The following is a 10434-nucleotide window of genomic DNA, read 5'->3' as shown; positions in this document are numbered from 1 at the left end:
CAGAAAAGGACATGATCTTGCAAAACAAAATTTTCAAAAGATCCAAAAATTTTTGGAAAATGAATTTAAATTAAGCTCCAAATGGGAAAAAATGCTTCTGAATGCCACATAGAGTGCATAATGCTGAAGAAGAAGCCAGGAAGAGTGAAGATATGAAATTATCTCAAATTAACCTAGAAGCAGCTTTTGTAGGGCAAATTGGCCTCCATAAATCGATTCTAATTCAAAATGCAGCTTGGAATAACGTAAAATTTTTTAAAGACTTGAAAAATAAACTATCTTTACCTCACCTTGAAGTTACGAAAATTGCTTGTAAATTCAAAATAGGGACTAAAAGAAAAGAGAGTGGTTCATAATTTGAGATCAAAATGGCAAAAAAGCTAGAAAAGGCGAGAGAGAAAATTATTTCAATTTAAGCACAGGAAAGCGAAGTAACGTTTCTGATGGTTAGAAAAGATTTAACAAACATGATTTTAAAATGGCAAAAACGCTATCAAAAATAAAAAAGTGTCAAATAATAAAATGATCTCAAACAAACAATACTTCTCAAGACCAAGAAATAACGTTTTTAAATAATTTTCATAATTTTAATAATTTTAATAATTTTAAATAAATAATAATTTTAAAATTTTATATTTCAAATAATTATATTTAGATAAATAGAGCATGAGAGGAATAATAAAGTACAACCACGGAATTTTGAATCGGTACACAACCCTTTTAGATTTCTTGCTCTAAAATGTCTCACACGATAACGTTCTAGCTTTGAACCGAACCATGGGAGTTGGCACAAACTCTGAGACTTTGAGCGACATGTTTGCTGTAGCTCAAAGTACAAAACTAATTTTCTTGCGCCATAAAAAGCCTGGAACTTTGTCGCAATCGTTCCGCACAACAAAACATAATTATATACTCTACCGCTGTGTACTTCAGCCCGAGTGTAGCAATCTGCATCAGCATGTATGCTTAGCCGTGTTCAGCTTCTGCTCGTTCGGTTTCTCGACGCAAACACGGACATTTCCCGTCATGCAAAACTGACCCAGTAAGAGAGACCTCACCGGGACCTGTCTCAACTTTCCCGCATGGGTGATCGCGTCGCCAAACAATCAATAATTCGACACGTGTCCTGCACAAATTGCAGCCACGAACGACGAACGGTTCCCGGCCTGTGGGACCACAATCGCAATCGGTCGCAAACCACGCTGGCAAAATTCCTCTAGCTGTTGGGAGTCTGCGCGGAGAGTCTTACGGTGGGTCGCTCGCGGGTCTGAACGGTTCGCCTCGACTCGGGTCGTCGTCGTAGTCGTTGGAAAACTGGTCTAACTGGCTGCCGGAGAAATCTGCGGTCTGTGATGTGCAAGTTGTTGATGTTTAAAGGCAGGCAAAGTGGTTTGACTGCTAATCTGCTCTCGCAGCAACGCTCGGTCTTACCTCAGTTGCGTTGCGGTGCTGCGGTGCGACGGCAGTTTATTATTTTTTACGTTCCATTCCAGTTTTCTGCTAAGGCTTGGCAGGGCTTCGAAAGGTGCGCCTGGGCTCAGACGTGTAGTGACCTCGGACGTTAACGGGAGCTAAAAATTTGTGCTGCCAAGTCGAGTCAACGCAGCAACGCGCGCCACCGGTAGCGGGGAATGGCGGATCCGATTTGTGCTTTTGGTGGGTGCTGACGCGGTGAAATGTGATCCATACCGTTCGATCGACGCCATCCGAACGCAGGCTGAAATCAAGTGATTTGGATTCTTTCTTCTAGGATCGATACGATCGGAAACGAGTGCAGTTAGCTGGAGGTCAAGAAGTGACTGGTCGTTTAGTTTGGGGGCCGGCTGGTGAATGTATCGAATAATATTTCAGTGTACGGCAGCCGTGAGCACGGGTTTGAAATATTTGTGTCATGTTTTTAATGAATTTAAAAGTACATGCACTGTGGTGAACTGGTAGTGCGTTTGGATGTCTGAAGTGTCAAGCTTACAAGAGAGAAACATTAAAATATGTTGAATAGTGTCTTGAGCACCAGCCTAAGTGGATTAACCGAATCAAATGCTGAATAAATAAAAAAGTTGTAAGGTAGGCACTTTTTTATTCCTGACTTCACACAATTGGTAAACCGCCATCATAATAAAACTGATGTTGTTTAATAATTGAAATAAAGTTGAGCCCTTCATAATTCGTGACTCTACCCTGTTTGTCATCACCAATATCGCAGTTAAACGCGTTAACATAATTTTTTAACACCAGTTGTTGAATAAAAACATTTTTTGATAGTTGGAAAACAATTGGTTTCTCGCACGTCATAAGTTGTGAAATACAGTTTATTTCATTCGAACTGCGGAATCGTCCTCAATTAACGTCACATAAAAATGAGCTCAGCTGACTGGGTGACACTAAGAGTATTTATGAGTAAAATTTTGCGGTGTACCGTAACCGGATATATAGCAAGCAAAAAAAAAAAATTTAAAACGGCCACGCACAAAAACTTACATTATGCAAGCATAATGAAACGGGCAACTTAATTCAGGTAAAAACAATTTATTTTAAAACGAATCATTGATATTTCAAGATACAAAAAGGAGGAGAATAAGAAACAAAAAGAATATAATGAAATAATAAACAAGGTTATGATGATAACAAAATAAGGTTTTATTGATAACAAAATTGTTTCTTCACTAGCCTGCGAAACAATATAATTTTTTTTTGTCTTAAGTTAAGACTACGTATTTATGGGTAATTTTGGTTAACTAGTTCCAAAAACAAGCAAACGAACATTTTTATGCATAAATTTATCATGAGAAAACTAAAAAATAGTGGAAACAAACCAGCCAAAAGCTGAAACACTCTCTAATGAAGAAAAAAAAACAGTGATTTTTACTGTCATTTTTAATGAATTATATGTTTCATTTGTTACCCTCTAAAATGCCTGATTAGATCAGTTTGATTACAAAAGTTAGTTTGATTACAAAAGTTTCAAATATGCATCCGAAAACGTGTCATGAGATTAGGTGTAATTCCATTCAAATAAACTATAACATATGAATATGATAAGATAATACACATTAAAAAAATTTTATGTCGAATCGCACACGCAAAAGTTGGAGTGTGCGTAACCAGATCATTTATGAGCGAAATTAGCGCATTTACTTAATAAAATTGGTACCAGTACAACGCATGTGCGTTGGGCATAACGCATTTGATGCTCTAGCGTATTTTGAATATATTGCGCAGCTCCAAACCACTACACTTATAAAGCATCAGCCGATGTTCAGAAGGTTGGCATCGTTAAAACAGTGCAACCAGCAATCAATACTGATAAGTTGGGTACTGACTCCATTGAAGAAATAATTGTCTGATCGATTCACTTTCATGAATCAGGTCATTTGAAAACATCATTCAATCATTAACAATAAACAAAAACACGAGATTAGTTCAAAACATTTTGCATTTAATAATGACTCTGGTTTCATTCACATGCATTCGGTTCTGCGTTACTGGCATCAGCGTCAATAACTTCCGCGAAAACAAGGCTCGCCATTGGCTGTTGCGGTTGCTGACGATTTTTAGGGATGCACGAGCCGTTGATACGCACCGGCTCGCGAAAGTAAAGAACGGTTCTTTGAGCGCCTCGAAACTGATCGTTCGCCCGAAGCCGAAGTTTACCGAGACATTACGATTTTTGTGTATATGATACATATTCTGATTTTGATCTCTGTCAATGTATTCCTTGTACAACTTTTGCGTTATGCATATCACGCATTGGTTGTGCGAAGTCAGAGCAAATTCTGTGCGAATTGAAAGGACACATTGCATTGTTAAAGCTTGAACTTTTGCGTGCATATAAAGAACAGCCTCCATCGCTTATGATAGGAAATTCCATTATATTCCACGTAAAATCAAATAATATTGCTCATAAATTTCAAACGGAACCGTGGTTTACGTCAGAAGCAGCGAAATTTTATTGAGAAAATATTTTACGTGACGTGTAATATTCAGAGTTTATTACTGTGTATTAAATCTCGAAAAAGCTTCTGCGATACAAATATTATAAAGCAGATATATTTGACTATATATTGTTCACCTTTTTGGAACTGAACGAAACCTATTAAAGTGCACAATGGTCCAAAAACCGAACTTAAGGGGGACATTCGGATCTATAGCTCGATAGGAATATTGTAGACTAAAACTTTGTTCTACATAAAATAAAGCGCTCATTAAAAGTACATCAAAAATTCTAGTGACACTGTTTCCGTATCTGTTTATAACACCGTCTGTAATTGTTTTTTTTTTTTTTTCATTAAACACTATGCTACAATATTGTAGACAGGGTTGATATTTGTTGACACTCTTGAGTGTAAGTGAAAAAAAGCATCCATAAACGTTATTTTTTTAACAATCCTTTCAGAGTTCTCCCTTCCTGCTTTTTGCATGGAAGTGAACTGTCAAAACACCTCATTATATTTCATGCGATGAAAGCAAGACAACAAAATCAGTTTATCAGTTAACGAAGATTGTCAAGGCATCGGTCAGTGTCAGTGAAAAAGTGTTTCGGTGGGGTTCATTTTGGTTGAGTGGACTGTTGGTTTTTCTTTTTCGCTTTGAAGTGAAGATCATTTGGTTGGATTTGTCGTCAAATTTTATTCCGTAACTAGGACGAAAATCTAGTGTATCTGAAAGAGTGCTGCGATCATTGGAAGTGAAAATTGAAAATGATTGGTTGTAATTTTCGATGAATTGTCATAGAAACAGTTTGTATACTCTAACATGTTGGAAAAAGTTGAAAAAGTGATTAAACGCATGGCCGAAATATGTTTGCCTCTTTCTGAAGCAAACATATTTTGGCCATGCTAAGTTTTGACATCTCTTTGATTACCGTTCGGCCGTTGCACGTGAACAAAGAAGCAGCTTGTGACATTTTACAGGTAATCACTTCTTAATTTATCACATTTAACGATATGAAATTGGAAGAGAATGCCTGTCAAACCGCTATAAGCCAAATCATTTCATTTTTAGATGCCTAAAATTTACAAAAATTCACAGCAGAAGGATGTTCGCCTCAAACCCACTATTTTTGCTCTAAAAATACCGATGATGATCTTAAATTTAATTAGCCCGAACTATTTCCATACTCGTCTCTAGATATAAAGGTGGGCCAAAGTAAAAATTTGGTGGACCAAAATATGTTTTTAGTACTTCGTAGAAATTTTGATATTTCTAGGATATTTTTCAATATATTGCAATGTTGAACGTTGTATATTAAAATAAAATAGCTTTTAACAATGGAATAATAGAGTAGGTATTTAGGTTGAAAAATTGTGTTTGTTTCTAATGAACTGTGCGAACACTTCCCAAAGCTGGCCAAAATACCCCCGTTAACCTATTTGGCAGCAAATAATTTCTTTATGTTCAATTCTAATGAACCGGTTGAATTGAATTCCCTAATTAAAAATTATAACTTCTCCAAAGAACTCTTCGGAATTAGTGATTTTTATGTGTTTTTGAGCGTTTTCAATATTGAAAAAGTTAGAAAATTTCGCGGAATCCGATCATATAATCTTCGGTGGATTGAAAATTCATATCATCACAAACACATTCTTGTTAATATTTCATCCAGAAACGTCCGGATTAACATTTGCGACCCGCTTGAAAAATGTTGTGTTTGACAAATTTCGACGTTAAGGGGGTTAAATACCTTTTGGTTGAGAATAATGAGGGAAGTTTTAATTTATTTTTAAGTGCATAGCACCATTTTCATTGCCTCAAAGTGGTATTTTTCTGAAAGTACAGTTTATCAACAACAAAAAAATAGGAAAAGGAAATCGGTTCAGTAGTTCTCCCGCAATCAGGATCACGGAAAAGTCATTTTTCGAGAAACACTATTCCGAAATAATCGCGTTTAAAAATTAAAATTAAGCTTATACGGCCGTAGCGAAGCGTGTTGCTCTAACTTTCTCCCCATTACTCAGATCTTTATGAAAATTTGTAAAAATGTTCCCAAGATGTTGTAGTTCAAGATAATGTAATAAAAAAAAATTTGATTTTTTGAAAACTAAAAAGGTATATAACCCCTTGAGTGCTTACGCGTACATGCGAAATAGAAAATTAAAATACCTGATGGGTCCCTGCCTCATGCTTTAAACAAAGCTTCCGCTCATAATGATTATATGAAATCAAATTTATTTCCGCTTCACACTCATTACCCAGAACATGTATGACTAAATAGCAGTGAAAATAATTTTGGCCAGGTTTTCATTCGAGTTACTCTTTTGTGCAACGGCAAAAAAGGAAGGTTTTTTGTTAATCGCATAGTGACAGGTGATGAAAAATGGATTCATTATAGCAACCCAAAGCAAAGAAAGAATGATTTATTATGATCGGTTAAAACCGAACGAAACCATCACTCGGGCACAGTATATCGACTTCAGTGGATGCGATTAAGCCGAGCACTGTGCAAAAAACAGCCACAAGACGAGCAAAGGTACGAAAAAGTGATTTTACTGCATGACAACGCTAGGCTTCAACTGCCAAAGTCATTTTAACCGTAAGATACGTTCAATTCTCAAATAGTTTTTCGGCCAATTTTTACTTGTTCCGTTCGAAGGTACATCATCTGGTGCATCAGTAGATCTTCTCTAATGATAGCCTCAAATAATGACTTGATTCTTGGATAGCATCAAAAGATTAACACTTTAATCGTAACTCTACTCGCGCTCTGTCAGAAAGATGATACTGCAAGGTATACAGCTCTAGAGGTTGTATGGTGACGTGAGACTAAACACTGGGTTGAGGGATTTTTAGTTACAAAAGTTACAGAGCCCACAAACAGAATCAACTCGTATGCTCAGCCTCCCCCATCGAATAATTAGAACAAAGTTAAAGTTTAAAAACGATTCATTTGTGCCTTTCGCTTGACAAGTTTCTTTTTTATTTGCCAACAAATACATTTGCTGTATTACAGAGTCGTATATAATACGTATATAATTTGTTGAGTTATGGTTTTTATGGTAACCATATTAATTGATATGTTGGGAGGAAACAATGAACACGCGTTTGTAATTATATAAACTAATAAATAATAAACTTTATTATGCAATGGTTTTCTTTGTGCGTCTGCACTGGATGACGGTCAATCAGGAAAGAGACCGAACGGAAGTCAACTATTACTGAGATAGAGTGGTGCTATAATTTTATAGCTCAATTTATAGTAATCCTAAAACCACTATTGCTCTAAGGCAACACTATTCTATCTAGAGCAGATCGAGACAATACTACATTAATGAGATAAACTTTTAATCACCATCAGCAGCAGCATTGCAGTTTTTATTTGATTGCACACGAATGGAAAACGTGTACCGCTGCATGTTTTCTTTCAAGACATCAGTTTTTGTTAGGTTCTATCAAATACTAACTACAACTTTATAGAAGACGTCATACCGATCAAACAAACCGTTATAGCCCTAACAATACTTGAATTCATCAATACCTTCTCAAAACAGCATTTTTCAATAGCTTCTCAAAAATGAGTCGTGTCGCAAAAAATTAAACCAGTAGCACAGAATGGCATCTTTTGCCTAAATCTATCTATGCAAAGTTTCAGCTAAATCTAATCTATGCAAAGTTTCAGCTAAATTAAAAATGACTGCTTGATTAAAAATGAACTGCTCAGTAATAAAAATCCAATCGCTTTGTTAGTATCCAACATGCTAATGTTGTATTCATTATTCTCACTAAACTCAAAAAAAAAAACAGTAGTGGCGTACTAGTTGTAGCTTCAATTGATTATGATATATGGAGCTAGTAGGGTTATAACATGTGCATCCACTTGGTCTCAGTAGACAGGTTACTACGTTGATCGCGCGGTGTACGTTGATTATTGATGGGATAACGCTGATACTCACCTAATTTTTTTCTTGCATCTTATAGCATTTTTTCTCAGCTTTCCAATGCTGGTCTCAGATCGAAAATCGGTAGTTGCGAACACGGTCAAAATTGCATTTTCCTGATATATTCCAAGATGGCGGCCAAATTCAAGACGGCAGCCTAAATTCTGATCACTTCCAATGAAAGCCCTATCATTCCTCTTTACAGAAAAGTGCTACTTGTAGTACTTTACATAACGAATTTTGGAGATATAGCTCCAATAATACATCAAGAATTGCTAAAATTTAAACTTTTCTGAAAACTGTTCCCCCCGTTGGTGACCAAGGGATCAACAAATTCGATCAAACAAAAATGGCATTATCATTTTTTTTTATTTCTAATAACTATGTGCATTAATATCAAATTTGAAAGACCTTGTGCACCTAGTGGCCTAGTTTCAGCGAGAATTGCTCAACTAAATTAGAATGTACGGGTTACCTTTTCGTAGCGTTTCCTATTGAGTCCAATGAGGCGACCAGAAGAAAATTATGGTATTTTTTTCCAATGTACGCCTGGAAAGTACGGGGCCTCAAAAAGAAAGTATGATAAAAATTAGTATGGGGAAGTTCAACTATTGACGAAGAAGGATAGTAATTTAAAATAAAAAAAATCCTCTCTTTTCGATTTTTGGGATGAAAAAATTTCGAAAATCAAATAAAACGAATATAACGCAAGTAGTTTTCTAATTTTTTTTCTATTTTAGAATGGCGTACAATATGATACGATTATTTGAGAAATTAATATTCTGTGATTTTATTGATATTCATGAATAGATTATAGTTTTAGTTCTAATGTTTAGTTTGGGTTTAATAGTGCTTAGTATCACTAAAAGAAATGTTCTGAATATATACTTGAAGGTAGTTTACTGAACTGAACGTTTTTAGACATGTTACGAAATAAAGATTCTCAACATTTTATTATTATTCATCATTTTCCTATGTAGGTAAATATTTGATAAATGATCCTTTTTTTCTTTTATATGGTCTATAATTTGGTCATGCACCACACTATGATAGACTTTTTATTTTTCAAGTAAATCTAAATTTGAAAAAGTCTTCATCATTTCAGACCAGTGGCGATGAAGGGTAGAATTGAAATGTTACATGTAAGCCCTAATTAAGTTTTCAGTTTGACAAAGTTTACGTTTGCTTTTCAAGTTTCGATTGGTAAAAATATGTTTTCCCTACCATCAGTGCTTTGATGACTTTGCAACATTTTCGCTTGATTCCAACACTGCCTCAATTGTTTATTTTTTCGAATTGTTGACTAATGACTGGAAAAAAATCAGCCCCATATTTAAATTTTTGGTTGTGAAAATATTTTTGAATGCTGGTGCTTCAGTACCTTCAGTTATTAGCTATTAAACATAAATTTTCGATTAATTTTTTGTTCGACTACATTTTTCAATGGTCTGATTTTCTTCTATACCATTTCAATTATTACAAGATTTCATCATAGCAACGTTTCCATTGATTTTGAATAGCTTTGATTATGATTGTTAGAATTTGAATTGTTTTGTTGTTTCTCAATTCTTTAAAAAAGAAACAATATATCGCGGTTTTTCTAGGAGCGGTCGAATCCCCCAAAACCTTTTTCGTGCGCACGGCTGTGACTCATGTAGTTACTACTAGTAACTAAACATTTTCATTATGCAGCCTTACAGCAAGGCTCATATGGCATTAACAGAAGACAAAATAAAAGAAAGAAGGAAAAAACTCGTGAAACGCAGCATCCCATTTTGGGTCGATAATTAAGCGATCGCTATCGCCGACACTTATCCCAGCAACACTTCCTTGCCGCTCGTCTCGTTCACCCGTTCGACTGATGATCCGCGTCCGACAGCTGGAATTCCTTCAATTACGAAATTTGACCTTTCCAGTGCAAGTGAGAAAGCGAAAAGAGAGTCCCGAGCGGAATGGTTTAGCAACGTGTGATTAAAGTCTTGCCTGCTTACACAACGGACACCATTTCCCCGTATACGTTAATCATAATTTTGCCAAACTTTTCCCCGATCGGGAAGGTCCGGCTGCAAGCGCGTCAATTATTCACCACAATTGAAACGAAAATCTCAAGTACTGCCAAACTGGAGAAAACAAGCTCCGCTTCAATTGGGAAAGCAATTTTTTTCGCTCAACAACAATACTTTGGACCTCGACCTCCCCAAAGTTATGAATAGTTGATTATGGAACGATTCACAGCGCGCTACTCGTTTCGACTCGGTTTGGAATGTGCATTAAAGTCAGGCATAGGAATATGCAAGCTGCGCCGTTCTGTCCCGTCCCAGAGTGGCAGTGGCAGGTATCGAAACCGCTAGGCGCTTGATGAACTTTCAAGACTCATCCGCTGCTGTAACCTCAATTTTTCTGCATGTCTCTCCTTCGAGTAAATGCCGAACCTTGCAAATTCCTTCGAGCCAAGCGATCGATGCGCCACCGACGCATGAATAAATGTCAGACTTATCGCGACAGCAGAACGGAGCGAGGAGTTTTACAATTACAACCACCATAAAAAGGTGTTTGTGGAAAG

At 36.2% G+C, this 10434-nt stretch overlaps 1 protein-coding gene across 1 annotated transcript in view; it reads left to right on the top strand.

Moving 5' to 3' along the window:
* Positions 1-1482: 1482 nt before the first annotated feature.
* LOC129721454 (titin) overlaps positions 1483-10434 on the top strand; it is a 383256-nt gene continuing 374304 nt past the window's right edge. Inside the window, exon 1 of the mRNA XM_055674011.1 lies at positions 1483-2064. The gene's annotated coding sequence lies outside the window, so the exon portion shown is untranslated. The remainder of the gene's footprint in view (positions 2065-10434) is intronic.

This window comes from Wyeomyia smithii, chromosome 2, assembly GCF_029784165.1.
Source record: "Wyeomyia smithii strain HCP4-BCI-WySm-NY-G18 chromosome 2, ASM2978416v1, whole genome shotgun sequence".
Taxonomy (NCBI): Eukaryota; Metazoa; Arthropoda; class Insecta; order Diptera; family Culicidae; genus Wyeomyia; species Wyeomyia smithii.
Note: the sequence above shows the minus strand (reverse complement) of the source record. Positions and strands in the feature narration are given on the sequence as shown.